Source organism: Delphinus delphis, chromosome 16 (genome assembly GCF_949987515.2).
Source record: "Delphinus delphis chromosome 16, mDelDel1.2, whole genome shotgun sequence".
Lineage (NCBI taxonomy): Eukaryota > Metazoa > Chordata > Mammalia > Artiodactyla > Delphinidae > Delphinus > Delphinus delphis.
Genome location: NC_082698.1, coordinates 38320161 through 38338931, shown reverse-complemented (window position 1 = coordinate 38338931; position 18771 = coordinate 38320161). Strand labels below are relative to the sequence as shown.

The 18771-nt window shown below is 44.9% G+C and overlaps 1 protein-coding gene across 8 annotated transcripts in view; it reads right to left on the bottom strand.

Annotated features, from left to right (window-relative positions):
• The window catches only part of SGMS1 (sphingomyelin synthase 1), a 292041-nt gene that overhangs the window by 261215 nt on the left and 12055 nt on the right, over nt 1-18771 (bottom strand). The window contains exon 1 of one of the 8 annotated variants that reach the window (XM_060034549.1): nt 13949-16288. The exons of the other annotated variants lie outside the window; for them this stretch is intronic. The gene's annotated coding sequence lies outside the window, so the exon portion shown is untranslated. Of the gene's footprint in view, nt 1-13948; nt 16289-18771 lie in introns of those variants that run through there. 8 annotated transcript variants of the gene reach the window in all.

Here is an 18771-nt window from a genome sequence, read left to right as displayed (position 1 = left end):
GGGCTCAATGCCACCTCCTCACAGGGTCACACTGGATAAGTCAAATGGCCTCTCCACACGATGTTTTGTAAAATGGGGCTATCTTTTATTTCAGATGGTTACTGTGAAGATTAAGGAGACTTAATACCTAACATAGACCTGGAACATGGTAAGCGTTGGATACATGCTTAACAATTGAAAACGTGCTCTAGCTACCGAAGAGGTAAAAGCAGGGAGCCAGTTTTAAGCACACCCTTGCTTCCACAAGCAAAGCCTCTCATACTCCATGATGGATGATGACAATTTGTAAAATGCCATCTTGGTACCATGATGATTTTTTTTTTTTACTCATATTATGATTTTCTCTTTCTGTCTCACCCTAAACAGAATAACCTTGCCAACTAGATCAACCCTTTATGGTATTAGTAAAAGTAAGACATTCTTGCATAAACACTGAAGCTGGAATGGACTCAGAGTAAAGCATTTGGCTCATTTAACTTTTCTGTTACTGACTTCAGAGAATCTTAAGCACTCATTTCAAACACCAGCCCCTCTTCAAAGTACTTCCAGTTTCCTGGAAATCATCCCCAATTATCTGGCTAACAAAGAAAAAAAGCTTGATTAAATGACTAGTAAATGACAAATTTCAAACATTCCAGCAACACTACACACACCATTGCTCTGAGAGATAAGGTCCCTCCCTAGTACCCCTTTTGCCATACCTCAGGTTAGGTATTCAAAGTAAGAAATGTGAATTTAGGAACACAGCCCCCAGGTTAGCTACCAGTAATCTCCATGGTAACTGGTCCTCTGCCTTTAGAGGAGGGATGAAGGAGTAACTGCAGCACTGTAGGTCTGCTTTTCAAAATTTGTTCAATCCCATCTCTTTCTCGATCAACTGATGCCAATTCATTAGTGAGCTACACAGAGCAACCAGAGAAACAGATTTCTTAAAAACAAAAGGCTGAATCTTGTGTTGGTCCTGATATTGATGCAGAGTGGAGGAGGAGACCCGCCAAGGGGCAATTTTCCAGAGGAAGTTAGCCAGCAAGGGGCAGAAACAGCCTCAGGACAGTATGAAGTGTTTGAAGAGAACAATAGAACCACTGCCAATGTTTCCTCAGTATATACCATGGCCAGACCGTCTATGTTCTTCTTTAAAACCTCTGCTCAATCACCCTGAGAGAAAATACGGTGATATAGATCCCTATTTAACAGATAAGAAAATTGACTCAGCGATTAAATGACTTGCCCAAAGTCACAGAACTAGTCAATGGGTATAATAACTGGCTCATAGCATACAGTAGGTACTCAATAAATATCTGTTGAACATGGGGTCTTTATTCCTCCTCCATAAAAATAGAAGACACCACTTATCTCACAGGGGTTTTGTAAGAGTAAAATGAGACTATGTACATAAAGTTCCTAGCTCAGTGCCTTGACCTTGGAACATACTGGGGTACCTGGGAAACAATGCTGACACAGAAAGCTAGGCACAATAACCACATGGAATAGGGTTATGACAATGACCGTGGGTGAAGTAAACATCATGATGGACAGGAATACAGATATACCTAACAGGCAAAAGAACATCAAATATGCACATGAAAAGATGTTCAACATCATTAATCATTAGAGAAATAAATGCAAATTAAAATCACAATGAGATACCATTACACATCTATCAAAATGGTTGAATTTTAAAAACTGGCAATATAAAATGCTGGCAAAAATGCAGAGCCACTAAGATTCTCACACAGTGCTGGTGTAATGAGTAAACAAACAGTGGTGGAATACTACTTAGTCATAAAAAGGGACAAACTATTAATACATACAACATGGATGAATCTCATATGCATTATGCTAAATGAAAGAAGTCAGTCTCCAAGGGATATGGTCCATATAACCCCACTTACGTGATTTTCTGGAAAAGGCAAAACTATAGTGACAGAGAACAGATCGGTGTGGCCAGGAGTCAGGGGGAGGGGGAGAGTTTGACTACAAAAAGGCAGCACCAGGCAATTTGAGGGGCGATAGATTATTCTAAATGCTGTTTATATGCATGTGTTAAAACTCACAGAACTACATGCTCCAAAAAAGTGAATTTTACTGTTGGTAAATTTCTTTAATTATTAAAGAATAAAATTTTAAATCGGAGAAAGAATTGGTAAGTTGGTTTGTGGGGAAGGAGGGGACATGTGAAGGTCAAATAGCTCTGAAGTTCCTTGCTGAGGAAACAGTAATGGTACAGGAGACCGTGAAGAGTCGGTGAGTGAGAAGAAGTCCACGCAGAGGCTCTGAGATGTACAGACGGTCAAGAACCTTGGTTTCTAGCCTGATTTCGCCAAATGATGGCTGTGCGAAATTACACCAGTCACGTCTCCTCCCTGAGCTTTAATTTACTTAATTCTAACACGAGATAATGAAACAAATGATCTTTCCCACCACAAACACTGCAAAGTCCATTTGTTTTTAAGCTACTGAGTCTGGGAAGACAGCAGGACAAACAAGTAGAAACACCCAGATATGGAAAAACCGCTATGTCCCACACAAACGCCATCAGGGACCAAAATAAAGTGAAAACCACTGATGAGTGTGGATGGTAGAGTGATGGTGGGAGAAGAAGCCATTAGCAGGGAAGAGACAGGAGGAGACTGAGAATACCATTTCTTGTATAATAAAAGCCAAGAGAAGAGAGGTTTCATGCAGGCAGCGGGCAGAGGGGCTGGAATAACTCAGTGATCAAGAAGAATGAGGACTGATAAAACAACAAAACTAGACAGATTTGCCAGAGATCAACGGAGAGAGTAACCACCACCCCCCGCCACAAAAAAGTAACCGAAAGACTACCGTCCAAGACTTGCTTGCTGTCTGAACATATCTTGGTTGAGTCCTGATTGTTTTTCCCTTTGCATTTTCAATCTCACTCTGCCTTCATCTTTGCTTTCAGGAGCCCAGAATTTAATTTAAACATGTAGGTGTGGTTTCCCTGCAACAGCCCACTTCAGAGGCTGCAATTTTCAAAATGTATAAATTCCTGCAAGCTAACAATGTGACTGTTGAATGCTAGAGAGCCATTTTCTTGTCCTGCATAAGTTTACGCAAAGACTCCACAATTCCAGAACAGAAAAAAAAAATTCATTTTAAAGGATTTAATAGAACGTAAAGAGTACAATTTAAGAAGGACTAAGCTTTTATTGTTGTCACTTTATTAGCTTGTGAAGCAGGAAAATTGTTTGAAGTCAATACTATTCCCAAACTGACCAAGTGAAGTGTGGCAATTTCATCTCTGCCCAAAGCAGGCCGCAGAACACCACTTAATGGGCCTCAGCTACTTCAGCCAAATGAACCCAGTGACACCACCACCCTGAGCACTTAACCAGAACTGAAGGAAGATTAGGGAAATTAACAGTTAAAAAGTACACCTGCAAGCAAAATTAATACACAGAACACTTTTTACACCACCTCTTCTGCCCATTTTCCTTTTCAATGATGATAGGTGAAAACATCAATCTGATACAACTCAGTTCTGCCGGTTATAAAAGAGAAGAAAGGGCAGACGTCTTCAGCTCAAAGTCTGGTCTCTTCCGCCACTAGCAACTCACTAACTTTGGGCAAATTTCTTCGCCCCTTATCTCCCTTTCTGCATCTACAAAGCTGGCATTATCGCAAGCTCCCATCCAGCACTCAGGCTACCAGCCCCTTGCACCAGATGAGATCACGTCTGTGGCGACACTTAAGGAGAAGAATGCAAATAAAAGGACAAATATGAGGTGTCATTGCTGCCGTCCTGTACGGGGCGCGGGGGTGGGGGGGTGGGGGGGCAGGTGAATATATTTTACATGCAGTCACATCCCAACTGCCTCTTTCAAGTCAACCATATGCTTCTCTTCCATCACAGCTGGGCTGTTGAGCAGATGCTGGAATGGATACAGACAGAAAGGTGGGAAGGAGGAAAGCTTCTGTTACCCAGCTTCAGTCTTCCTGGTTTCAGGAAGATAAAAAAGTAATTTCTTATCCGTGTATATCCTACTAATCTTTTTCGAGAGTCTCATATGTGTCAGACACCAGGCTAGGCATGAGGAAGCATGAGATTTTTTTTTTTTTTTTTTAACAAAACAGGCTGTGCTCTCAAGCGCATTCACTCTGGAAACAGCTAAGTGGCCCATCCCAACCCAGTGCGCTTGGTGGAATAACAGAGGCAGGCGTCAGCGGGGCAGCGGGGGGAAGCCCAGCCCAGACCGCTGGGCAGCTTAGGAAGGCGGTGCTCCTCACAGAGGAGGTGATGCTTGAGTTGAGTCTTGAAACATGAGTGTAAACAAGATGAGCCAAGCAGGGGAAAAGTCTTCTAAGTGGGCAGAAGGCATGGAAGCAGGACCCACTAGGGAAGGGAAAGAGTAAGTGAGGATGACAAGGGACAAACAATGGAGACTCATGCTCAAATGATGCTCAGGCTTTCTCCTAAGGGCAATGGGAACCACTGACACATTTAAGCAGGGACTCACATGGTCATCCTTGCAGTTGAGGTAAAGGACTATGACAACAGTTGGGAGAATGGAATAAAGACAGGGCAGAAAGTGGAGAGCTGTACATACAGAAATCCAGGCAGGAAGCAATGAGGGCCTGGGACTGTGGATGAATACAATAGATAATAAAGAGGTAAAATGACCTTGCTTTGGCGACTGGAGGGACACAGGGGTAAAGGAGAAGGAATTGTCGGTGCCTCCCTGGTTCTGGTCTTGATGACTTAGAAGAGGACGGTCTTTTCACAAGGTACTAGAGAAGTACAGATTTGGCAGGCTAGCTGAGTTCCCTTTGTACTGTCACTCTGTACGTGACTTCACGTACGTGAGGTCACTCTGTACATTTGTGACCAACCAAAAAGTCACACTTCTCATCATTTAGCTGCCTATTTCGAATGCCCACAGGCAAGATGACTTCTTAAAACAGAATGCAATGTCTGGGCAAGAACTCAATTCGGTAAAGACGCAGACGTAGAGAATGGACTTGAGGACACGGGGAGGGGGAAGGGTAAGCTGGGACGAAGTGAGAGAGTGGCATGGACATATATACACTACCAAGTGTAAAACAGATAGCTAGTGGGAAGCTGCCGCATAGCACAGGGAGATCAGCTCGGTGCTTTGTGACCACCTAGAGGGGTGGGATAGGGAGGGATGGGAGGGAGACGCAAGAGGGAGGAGATATGGGGATATATGTATAGCTGATTCACTCTGTTATACAGCAGGAACTAACACAACATTGTAAAGCAATTATACTCCAATAAAGATGTTTAAAAAAAAACAAAAAAGAACTCAATTCAGTGCTCTTACCTTCAGTAGCCAAAGTGAGAACGGCCCTCACATCAGGACTGAAGCTGAGAGGTTAAGTGGCTTACCTCAGCCACACAGCCAGAAAAAGAGGGGACTAAACTTCAGTCCAGGATGGTATGCTTCCAGAAGGTCGGTTTTTCATCTAATATGCTATGCTGCCCATTAAGGACCTAGTACTATTAGTTATATGTAATAAGAGCTCAATAGTCTTGTTCTGTGGCCGCTTTATTCTTCTTTTGCTACTCCCTTCCGAGAACAGAGTCCAGGCCACCCTGAACTACCTAGTTCCAATCCCTGGAATTGTTGCCACTGCTGAGCTCTGGCTCTACTGTCCTGTCAGCTTAGAAAGCCCAGCCCCATCTCTGCTTCTTAAAGTTCATCCCAACAGTTACTTCTGATAACCAGCCACTCTGTGGCTCTGCAAATGCAGGGAGAATGTTCTGGTTTCTAGAGGAGCTATTTCTGAATTCATCTGTCTTATCTTACATCATGGTACAAAAATTCCTCGAGGGCAGTCCTGAGTTTACGCACATTTGTATCACTGACTGAATCTAGAATGATACTTTTTCCTCCTCAGTGGCTTGCTATCCTATCCGTGACAGTGTTACCTCTGGGAAGAAGGGAGGGCAAGGCCCTGGAGAAGAACACACAGTGTTTATTTGGAGCTTGCCCCTCACCCAGCACTGTCCTAAGCACCAGACAGCAAGGTCCCTGAACTTACAGTCCAGTGGAGATGGGATATTTGTTTCAAAAATAATAATAACATATGTATACCAAAACACATCAAACACAAACATTTGATAAAACTGAGGGTTGGGTATATATGTTCACTAGATTATTCTCTGTATTTCTAAATGTTCAAAATATTTTCATAATAAAAACATTTAAAAATGAGAAAAAATAAATGTAAAGCCTCCACTCCCTGGGGAGGGAACTGGCTAGTAGGACTGATTCATTTACAAAGATTCTAGATAGAGAAAAATCTTACTGTAAACTATTTTGGTTTTTTTTGTTTGTTTGTTTGTTTTTGCGGTACGGGCCTCTCACTGTTGTGGCCTCTCCCGTTACGGAGCACAGGCTCCGGACGCGCAGGCTCAGCGGCCATGGCTCACGGGCCCAGCCGCTCCACGGCATGTGGGATCTTCCCAGACCGGGGCACGAACCCGTGTCCCCTGCATCGGCAGGCGGACCCTCAAGCACTGCGCCACCAGGGAAGCCCCCCTATTTTGTTTTTAACACCATATCCCACAGCAGAAAAAGCAATCAGGGGAAAGACAGAAACGTACAAATTTAGACGATAAGAATTCAATCCAACAATAAAATGAGGTTCTCAGTCAGTCTAGACTTTCCTCATTTCTACCTCCATATTCTCTGAAATGGTAAATGATAAAAGAAAATAACAGAAATCTAATCACTTTCCAATACGTTTTAGCCTCGGGAGAGGAAGTCCCAGTAATAGCCACTACCACTTAGTCGCCGACCAGTGTGCTTGGGATTTACAGACATGACCCCATAACAAACCTGTGAGATGAGCATTATTATCCCCATTTTACACATGAGGGAATAAGATTCAAATAACTCAAGTAATCTGATCAACATCCCACTGTCAGTGATGGACAGAGCAGGCACCCAAACCCACCTCTGCCAAGACTCAAAAGCCTTTTCACTACACCATGTTGTGTGCCTTCCAATACCTGATATCCCCTCTCTCATTTTTCATAAACTTCTGGGCTCCACAAACAAGGGAATCTGATAAAGAAGACATCTACCAGGCAGTTCAGAAAACTAAAAAAAAAAAGAAAAAAATCCAAGAAACCACAGTCTTGAGGTATACGGTATCAGAAACAGTACCTCCAAATGTTAACTCAAAGCAATAAATAAAATTGAGTGGTAGAGAAAACTAAGCTGTGCAGACCTCTACAGTCATAAAAGAAATGCTGTGTAACTATTTTAAATTAAACAGCCATAACATTTCAATGTATCTTAAAGAAGCAACTGGCAACAAACCTATGAGAGAAAAAAATGAATTCTTAAAGTCAATTTCTAATACTATTTAACTGTAATCATTTGTTACTGTGGAGAGTATACAAAACTTGTCCTCTACGTGTCTACAGAGGAACAGGACAAACTAGAGCCTATGTGAGCAGGTTGAGATTTTATTATTGACTGAATTTTCAAACATTAAGAATAGCATAAAATTTGAAATACAGGCCATTGTTTATTTCAGTAGGAGTCACATTAACAAATCTGGAAATGAAATACAAATCAGAAAATGGGAAAGATAAATAGGAACGATCAGATTTAATCTATACATCAATAGTTCTGACTCCTAGAGTTTACTCCTAAAATAGAGGTCTCAGTGCAAAAAAGGTTCTGCACTTTCTCCATCACTCCTTCCCACACAGCCTGAGTTTTAGGACCTCTACTACTCTGACCACGTCTCCCAAAGTGTAAGCAATCAGAGTCCTTTCTGCCCGGTGGATCCAACCCTCGCCACCCCGCCTCCAATAAAGGGAAGTGTCCCCTTGCACAAGCCTGCACAGACCTGCTCAGCAAGCAGACTGAGGGCTGAACCTCGAGAAACATTCACACATACGGATCAGGCAGAGGTACCAGGGAAGGAGTCAGAGAAGGAACTCTTGGCAGGATAAGAGAACCAGAAATGTAGGGAGTCCCAAAGACCCAAAGAGGGAAAAGGAAGTGAAAGAAGGGGGCTGCACGACAATCAAGGAGGAACATGAAGAAGCTTTCGATGTCAGAGGGTCAGAAGCAAGGTGAGAACGGCCATCTCAGTGGAGCGATCAGGGAAGATTCAGATAAAAAGGGGCTCAGGGGCTTCCCTGGTGGTGCAGTGGTTGAGAGTCCGCCTGCTGATGCAGGGGACATGGGTTCGTGCCCCGGTCTGGGAAGATCCCACATGCCGCGGAGCGGCTGGGCCCGTGAGCCATGGCCGCTGAGCCTGCGCGTCCGGAGCCTGTGCTCCGCAACGGGAGAGGCCGCAACAGTGAGAGGCCCGCGTACCGCCAAAAAAAAAAAAAAAAAGAAAAAAAAAGGAGGCTCAGTAGAGGATGGAAGATACATACAGGCACGCTGAGTATAAACAGCCTCCAGACATTTGCTCGTATTCCTCTTTTGATCATAACCTCCGAGAGAGTGGAGCCCTATCTCCGCTAGCGCATGCGGAAGCAGTGAAGACGCAGATCACTTGGTATCCCGGTCCATCAGGGGAACACAGGCAGGAGCCCCACATCTCTGCCACATCCCCACCACCACCTGCTCTGGCCCATGATGAACCACCACTGTGACTTACCAGAGGGCCACAGTACAGCAGATTCTGCACCTCAGAAACAGCAGGCCCACTCGGCCTCCAAGTGCCTAATGTAAAGCAGACTTCAACTGTAAACTGGCAACTGTTTGCCTAGATACCTGACGCAGTGCCAGATTAGTTAGCTACACTCAAAATTTTAATGATACAAAAAGACCCCAATTATCTTTTTTCCAAGAGACACATCCCTAATTATATCTTGCATTCTGAATCAAACAATTTATTCAGATAGTATCACAGTTATTCTCTGAAGCAGAATATTTGACTGATGGCCAAAAGTGACTAACTAAATATATAAATTGTATGACTGAGGATCAAACATGTCTGTTATTTTGTTCCAGAGGACACCTATTTAAATCAAGGACTTTTTAAAATCTACTCCACAACTCTATAAATCTATATACATACATATCAGTAAAAAGACCCAGAAAGATGCCAAAACTTGATTAAACAAAGAGAAAGATCATACAGCAAGAAGACAGACCTTTAGTATAAAACTATAATCCATGGTGCTGTCAGTAAACTCATGGACAGGCCTCCACTGCAGATATGTCAGGTGCCTTGAAAAAATGTGGGCAGCATAAGCAAACAGACTTGACTGGCCTTGTTTAAACCACGGTTAATCATATTCGATTCTTATCTAGTCTGTAAAGGAACAAAACATTTCACTTCTCTTACCACAAAACAGAAAGCTAACCTCAGTTTCCCACATGTCCAGAAAAAAGTACCTCAGACGTCACTGCAGTGTGACCATGCACCACTAAGCCAAGGGACCACCGCACGCACGGAGTCAGGGGAGAGTTTGCCGCTCTGTATTCTCCACCAGGCCTCCCCTGCCACACAGATTTGAAAAATATACAAGTTTAAATCAAGAGTGCTAGCTGGCTGCACACAGCTTGTAGCCCAGACCCTTAGCTCCCCTCCCAGACAGACAGGGAAACAGGCTCACAGAAGAGCAAACCGCTGAAGTAAATCATATCTGCATATCCAGAAAGGGCTCGGATGAGAATTTCACCAGCTAAGACTGAGCTGAGGGACCAAGGCTATTGTCATATTTTCCCTCTTGACGTACTGACAGGCAGAAGCTATCAGGGCAAAAGATACGAAAACACCAGGCTGTTTTCCAAGAACCCTGACAGGCCTCACTCGAGGTTGCTGCCAAGTTCGCTGCTGAGGCTGCACAGAAATATTATGAAACTGCTCTCTTGACCTCAGGCAAATACTAAAGCTTTCAGCTGAACACTGTTGAAAGTGCTTGGGTGTTTTTATGTCTGTGAGGTAGGCATTTCCTGGACCTAACTTGGACATGGCAGCCCTCTGATAAAACTGACCACAAGAAGGCATAGATTTTTCCTTATTAAAAAAAAATCCTATTTAAAGACGTTTAACTCAAATAAATGCTGCATAGCAGCAGCATTATTCACAATAACTAAAAGGTAGAAGAAACCCCAGTGTCCACTAACAGATGAACGAATAAATAAAATGTGGTATATACATACAATGGGATATTGTTCAGCCTTAAGAAGAAAGGAAATTCTGATACAACCTACAATATGGATGAACCCTGAAAACATTATGCTAAGTGAAATAAGCCACATACAAGGACAAATACTGTATGATTTCACTTAAATGAGGTCCCTAGAGGAGTCCCATTCATAGACAAAAGAAGCAGAATGGTGTTGCCAGGGGCTGGAGTGGGGAGGGAATGGGGAGCTATCGTTTAATGGGCACAAAGTTTCAGCGTGGGATGATGAAAAACTTCCGGAGATGGATGGTGATCACGGTCACACATCAGTGTGAATGTACTTAATGTGACTGAATTGTATGCTCAAAAACGGTTAAAATGGTAAATTTTATGTTATGTACATTTTACTATAATTAAAACAGAATAATAAATGAAAAATGTTTGTACTTTTTAAAAGCAAATTATAGATTTGGAACATTCTCAGTCACATCTTAGAAATATTATAATTTTAAACCTATAAAAATAAAATATATAGAGATTTCTATGTTTATTTAAGGATCCACTGAAACTGTCTCCAGTTTCCATACTTGGCCAAAATCCCACCTTTGGTTTCGACATGGAAGGCCAAAGAGCAGAATGCTTTCTTCAAATGTCATTTCTGGCATCCTTGGACTGACAATGTGATCAGTGATTGCATTACCACGTAGATTACACATCAGCATGGCGACATCAGTAATATGAACAAGGCACATCTTTCAAACAGTCTCTGATAATATCCAAAGATTCATTTCCAAATGTTGGTGAGCATTCCAGATGTAACTCAGAATAAAACTCTCCTCCACCCAAAGGCAAACTATGTGACACCCAAGGGATTTTGTCGTGTACTTACACGAGACATTCAAAGACAGGGTGGATGGCTGGTTATTACATATTTGAAAAGGCTGCTTGAATAAAAGAAACTTCTAACACTGTACTTTGTAGATAACAGCATCGACATAGCATGCTTACTAACAATATCAAAAGGCATGCTTACTGACAACCCAGGGTTGCTTGTAGCGAAAGTAGTCAATTGTTAGGAACTGAGGTGCCTTGAAGGAGCAAACATTTCTCACATATTACCTCTGTAAAGATTCTTTTGTCATTCTTCCCCAGGGGAGATGCTGAAATTGGTGTGCAGGCAGTGAAAGCTGAGATGAAGATGGAGATTTGGAAAACAGCTTTGTTATCTTAAAAGCCAATTACACTACTCCACTGCCACACTTCCAGAGCCCAGGCTTAAGGACGTGTTATTCTCTCAGCTGGTTACATGAAGCAGCAATCACAGGCCAAAATATCAGGGAAAAATTTGTATAAGGGCAACGATCTTATTTGTGCTTCTGATATTACCCAGACATATTCTCCTTTGATCACCACACTAAGCTGGGGTGAGGGATAACTTCAAATGAAACTGCATCATCATCACCAAGGAAATCTTTAGGTCCAGGAGTTAAAGAGGAGAGAAGTCAGTTATTGGTCAAAAGTTTAGTAAGTTGGAGACGAACGACCACTTACAGTGTCTCATACTGACAGCTAGCCAAAATAATAATAATAATTCAAAAACCAAAATAAATAAATAATAAAACAAATAAGGGCTTCCTTGGTGGTGCAGTGGTTGAGAATCTGCCTGCCAATGCAGGGGACACAGGTTCGAGTCCTGATCCGGGAAGATGCCACATGCCGCGGAGCAGCTAGGCCCGTGAGCCACAACTACTGAGCCTGCGCGTCTGGAGCCTGTGCTCCGCAACAGGAGAGGCCGCGATAGTGAGAGGCCCGTGCACTGCGATGAAGAGTGGCCCCCACTTGCCACAACTAGAGAAAGCCCTCGCACAGAAACGAAGACCCAACACAGCCCTAAATAAATAAATAAACAAATAAATGAAAAAAATTAAAAAATAATAAAATACATGAATAAAAGCCTTGCTCCTCCCTCCTCCACCTCCTGAAAGTCCATATGTACCCAGTAACACAAATGTTCACTATACTGATCATACATGCTAAGAAATTAAGTTCTTATACCATAATGCCAAACTCTATTATGATTTTAATAATAGCATTACTAATAACTTTTATAAAATTTCAGATTTATACTTGTATCCTAGAAGTCAATTCTAGAACTGCTGAGATTTAGCTTTGGCAATACTATTCCTTTTAAGATTTGGTTAAAATAATACTATTTTACTATTTGGGTGCACATCTAGTATTTACAGAAAAAAAGATGGGAGGTATATACATCAAAACAATAGTGGTGGGGCTTCCCTGGTGGTGCAGTGGTTAAGAATCCGCCTGCCAATGCAGGGGACATGGGTCCAAGCCCTGGTCCAGGAAGATCCCACATGCCATGGAGCAACTAAGCCCATGCATCATAACTACTGAGCCTGCGCTCTACAGTCCGCAAGCCACAACTACTGAGCCCACGAGCCACAACTACTGAGCCTGTGTGCTGCAACTACTGAAGCCCATGTGCCTAGAGCCCGTGCTCCGCAACAAGAGAAGCCACCGCAATGAGAAGCCCACGCACCAAAACGAGAAGTAGCCCCTGCTTGCCGCAACTAGAGGAAGCCCATGCGTAGCAACGAAGACCCAAGACCCAACGCAGCAAAAATAAAATAAATTAAAAAAAAGAAAAAAAACAATAGTGGTTATCCCGCAAGCACGCAGCATAGCGATAGATAGATAGATAAATAAATAAATAAATTTTAAAAAAGCCAAAATTTAGGTTAAAGGGCAAATAAACGCCGCGAGGTCTTGAACAGTCAGCCCAGGCCATGCACTGCCTGTCTACAGGAGGTGCCCTCACGTGGACTCTGACGTCAGCGGTGCCCCTGGCAATCCCACCCCTCCTCAGGGTCCAGATCAAACCCGCCCTCCCCAGGGACTGACTTCCTGAACATTTTAGCCAAAATTCTCGAGTCCCAGTCACTAGTACACACAGCATGAGACCGCAGTGTATTGTCATGGGGCCCATCTCTCCACTGCTCTCTCTAGAGAGGGGCTCTAGAGAGCAGACCCCCACATCGTCTTCCTGTGTGGATCCCGGGAGCTAACATGGCTGGCACACGGTAGAAGATCCCAAAGTTTGGCTAAGAACACAGCCCTTATACACGCTTGCCAAACTCTGCCAACACCAATTCAACTTGGTCTCCATACTGTGACAAGCAGCCACGCTAGCAGAGACGGTGGTTCATTTCTTCTTCCTCAAGAAATCTGCTGCCCTTTTGCCTTTGAAGGAATTAAGCTTTCTTGCAGTTTTGTGGGGTCACCGATTTGAAATGCATGTGGTTTTTAACGCAGACCTGCTTGGAAGAGCCCTCGCTGTGGTGACCAGGAATGGCCATGCTCTTGCCTAGTGGAAAAGATGTCCATCGGGCAGGCAGGACACACAGATTCCAGTCCCGGCTTCGCCAGGCTCCAAAAAAGGATTTAAACTAGATGATTTCTAAGAATGAAGCACTACTCCACGTGGCTGCAAACACCACAGATGACAAGTCAGGGGCCCAAGTCAGAACAATGTGAGGCCCACGAGAGGCGACAGTGAACAAGAGGCAATTCCAGGTGAGCTGGTGACAAGGCTTGTGATGACTACAGCACTGAGGACAGAAGCCAGGAAGTAGGGCGGGAATATCCCCCACTCCCAAAATGACTGTGCCTCCACCACCCTTCCCCCCACAGAGCCTCGAACTGCAGGGGAGAAAGGAAGACAGACAGTAAGGCAGTGTCAGTAACACATCTCAGTGACTTACTTCAAGCTTTCTAAGAAATCAGTGTCTTCAGGTCAGGGATGTAGCCAGTAACAAGTATGCAGAGACATACCTGATTGGACTTCACAGGTGGTTGAACGTGCCTGTTAAGGAGTCACTGTTTTTGGAGTCCTCCTATGAGTATTTATAAAACTTTATGAGAAAAAAAAAAAAAAAAAAAAAAACTTTATGAGAAAGTCAATATGGCTTGACTATTTCCCTAGTAGACTGTACGCTAACTGAGGGCAGGAAACATAACTGCTTAGCTCATCACTCTGTCACCAGCGTCCAGCAGGGCTCCTGGCTCATAGTAGGCACCCAACTAGTATTTTCTGAATAATTTATTTTTTACAAAGGCAGTATGTAACTTTTTGTACATAACAATGTTTTTTGAACAACTTTCTAGGAATATTCCTCTGGATATTATTTTTTAGGGTTGCCAAGTATTCCATTATTTGGATATATGTCATTTGTTTAACCAACCCCCAATTGTTGTATACTTAGGTTTTCAACTTTTCACTATGACAAACAGCTCTGGGATGAATAATGGTCTTAATTATTTCTTAAAATAAACCCCAAGAAGTAGAACTGCTGGATCAAATAGTAGGTATCAACACCCTCCCTCTTAAAAGCTACCCTCCATACCCTCATCTTGAAGGACAATTGTCATGAACTTTATTATTTACATAAACTATTATGGACTTCTCAAGCAGAGGAATATCCTAAAACTGGTAACTTTGACATCAACAGCCAAAGTCCTAGACTGTCCTCTCTCCTACGGTCAGTGCCCATCAGACTCAGAAATCTGAGAAGCATCTTCTGCTCTCTTCCTGAGACCCAGCCTTCTCCTCCTGCTGAGTGGATGACAAAACCACATTGCGGCATCACATACACCTCCCGCGCTCTCTCCCACTGAGTTGGCTGGTCTTCCATGATGCCAGCTTTATCATTTTGGTTCTCTTTTTTCTCAGAGGAATAACTGAACGTGTCCCACCAAAAGACACAGAAATGGCAAGTCCCAGATAAGCGCACTGAGGCTCTCGGCCTGTGTCTGCCTCCTCACTTTAGGCAAATCACATCACGTTAGTTCCTCTACAAAGGGGACAGACAGCAATAAAGAGAAGCTCTCAATGGCCCAATTCTATCTTTTCATCCACTTTCATAAAAATAAACCTTTCAGGGACTTCCCTGGCGGTTCCACTGCAGGGGGCACAGGTTCCATCCCTGGTCAGGGAACCAAGATCCCGCGGGCCGTGCGGCCTAAATAAATAAATAAACATTTCAGAGCTCTTCCTGGTGGATTTAATGAAAGCTTTAGACACTCTCACCAGAAAAATGCACACACCCAGAATGATAAACTGGATTTCAATGGCTTCATGAAACCCATCCATGGACCCCAGTAAGAACCCCCTGGGCCACTCATCGGGCCTTCAAACAAACGGTCAAAAGGAGGCCTGAGATATTCCTGGGGGTGTTCACACCACCCTGTCTCTGTCTCTAAAATCAAAGAGAGGGGAAAGCCAGCCATGATCAGGGCCCCGATGGAAACCTGGAACTCAGCCCAGCACAACTGCTGCTAACTCTGCAGGGCCTTTCAAAGGAACTCAGGTGTCACTACACAAACAGCAGCAGTACTGCAAATGTCAAATGACCGACCGTGTGCGCGGGTGCAGAGCTGTTACAAGGCTCGCTGAGGGTCTGCCTCCTGACCCCCTGGCGGGCCTCACATTTGTTGACTTCATTGTCCTGTCTGCCCATCACCAAGAAAACTCCATGCACATGGAGACTTTGCTTTGTCCAGACTTGTATACTCAGCCTCATCCAAGTCAGAAATGCTGGTCCCAGTGAGTCTGAAGGCGCATGCTGGAGACTGAGGCCACCATGAAGACTTTCACAGAGAGCCATGACACACATGGGCCATTCTGTGCACTTGGGATCTTAGGGTGCAGAGACTGAACTCGCAGCCAGGAGAACAGGGACAGGCTCTGGGATAAGATCAGGAAGAAACGTAAGGGATCGGATGAGAGACCACGTGATAAAAATCTCAACAACACACGGCCACAAAGTTGGGGACAGATGGACGGTCCCAGGGCACCATCTCTTAAAGTCTCATTCGCGGTCCACCTAGTCAAGTGAACGGTCAACACACTGGCCACAGAGCGGAAGGGAAACTGGAAACTATCCCCTCCCTCTCAGACTGCTGCCATCTCCCAAGGTCACCTCCGCAGGCATGTACCAAGGGCCTTCAGAAGGACAACACTGCGACGTAGTGATTATTCCCATTTCACACGAGAGAAAGCCAGTGGCCCAAAAGGACAGCCACACGTGTCCCCACTTGCTCTCTCGGTCTCAGGTGACAAGAGCAGCCTGGCTCGGGCTGAAGGCCATGGATCGCCCCACGCAGATGTTTCTCTCACGACACCGTTTTGATCCCAGCACGCTGCCCATCGGGCCGTCCTCTCCTCTTCCACCCACCCAGCCCGTCCCTCTCCCTCCTGATTTCCTTAGGAGCAATGAACTCCTCCCTTCTGGCCTCAGGCTGATGGGCACCCCACCCCCTTTTCAGACTTCAGCCCAAACCCTCAGCCTGTGTTTGCGGGAAGCGGCTCCCTTCCCCCCAGCTGCGCTTTCTCTCCCCTTGGTGATGTCCCCAGCCTCCGCTCCTGCCCCCACAGCTGGAGGGGGGAATCCCCTTCAGCCGCCCCTCCCCCGCTCCATCAGGGATGGTTTCTCGAGCTCTCTCTCCGTCTCCCGGGACCTTTGCTCCCAGCCCTAACCTTCACCTGCCCTGTGACTCAGGAGCTCCCTCCGGATCCTGAGCATTACCCACCCCACCGCACAACCTCAGGCTGATCGCCCCTTACGGTCTGTCCTTCTGTCACCCGTCCTAACCTCCTTCCCGGATCCACACAGTACGCCTGTGACTAAAACACTGAACAGCCCACACCGTGCACCTGTAATAGAGGCAGCCTGCCAGGAGGGGCATCAATCACAGGCTGGGAAACACCACAGTGAAGAATCAACCACTTGCTGCTGCTTCTAGAAAGTGGTTTGGACGTGCAACTAACAGGATTGGGGAAGGCGGTTCTGAAATAAGATTCTTTTTTATTAACAGGAGAATAAACGACTGATGAAATGGAGTTCGTGAGCCCCTCTTTACAGGTGTCCCCTAGTCACAGGACTCACAGATGTGGGGACCAGGTGACTATGCGCGTCAGCTAATCCAAACTCTCCACTTACAGATAAGGAAGCCGAGGCCCAAGTTTGCCAAGGTCACAGTGTTGGCACTATGCCTTAGCTCGCATGGTATTTGCACGGGTATTAAGGAAAGGAGGGGGAAGAGGGAAGAAGGAAAGTGAGAAGTGGCAAACCACTGAAACAAAACTGAAAGTGGAATTTAGCACTTTGCCAAGACTTAAGGGCAAATAAAACCTTGCTTTTAATAAAGAATCTTTCTTTTAAAAGCTGATGTACCTTAAAGATAGAAAGGCATTAATCTTCTGCAGGTTTTACATTCCTAGGAAATAGCGAAAAATTAGCCACAGTTGTCAAAGACAAAAAAAGTAAACTAGAATGTGCCCCTCTGACCTCCGAAGTGGTTTGGAAGGGCACTTGCAGCTCTGGATTCTTACAGTGCCCATGTGCCCAGACTCCTCTCTGCGGTCAGAATTCTCTCCCTCAAAATGGAAATCCCAAAACCAAAAGAAAGAAGGAAACAAAGCCGGAATACACGAATTCCAGTTCCACCTGTGCCAGCCTATGGTGTTAGTCACCTTGTCGTGTGCGCTGTCACACAGGGAGCCGGGAGCAGGCCACCTCCCCATCCAGCGCTCCCGCCCCACCCCAGGGTGCTTGGTGTGCAGCTGCCATACTGCACCCACTACCTGGTCATGACATTTATCCGTGGACATGACTGTCTCCCCCACTGACCCCTCAGGAACCCAGACCCCATCTCACTCGTCTCTATATCTCCAGGCCTAACAGGGGTCTGGCCCATAACAGACCCTCACCGTGTGTTCACTCCCTGCCGCTGTAAATCCCTGGCTGAGGAGGTCTGGCGTATACGCTCAGGCCTGTCTGCCCTCCCCAGTCTTCCCTTGGCCCTCCCCCATTCTCTCTGCCCTGCCACGTCCCCTCACCAAGCACACAAGCTAATCCCGGCTACTGGGGTCACAGGAGAGCCGTGACAACTGGCACAGGGAAAATCTGGAACATTTCTTCCTAGATACAATTGACTTGTAATCCTAAAGTAATCCTAAGTCCCCATTTCCTACAAAACCTTTCAATTAGAAAAATTTCTAATTCCTCAGTTTTATGTGTAACATTCTTCAGATGGGGGAAGTGCAGTCTCAACTGCACAACAGAGAACTTTGGCTGGAGTAACAGTGGACCGCGCTTGGTGAGGGCTTCCTGTGTGTGAGGCTGTGTTATAATTGGACACACGGTAGCTATTTTACCTCACAACAGCTAGAGACAGGTACACAGCCCTTCTTTTTCTTTTCTTTTCTTTGTTTTTTTAAGTGCCTTCCTACAAACAGTTTTCTACTACAATTAGCCCCGTCAGATAAGATTAGCTTCTGTCTCTCTATTGTCAGGCTATGTATCTTCATACACTTTTAATTTCTCTGTGCCTAAATTTTCCTACGGGGTTAAACAGTGGACACAAAGCCTTTTTTGTGCCTATGGCAGGGAGTGGGGAAGGTGGAAAATAGCAAAATAAAAACAAATCAGGCGGGACTTCCCTGGTGGCTCAGTGGTTAAGAATCCACCTGCCAATGCAGGGGACATGGGTTCGAGCCCTGGTCGGGGAAGATCCCACATGCCGCGGAGCAACTAAGCCCGTGTGCCACAACTACTGAGCCCGAGCTCTAGAGCCTGCGAGCCACAACTACTGAA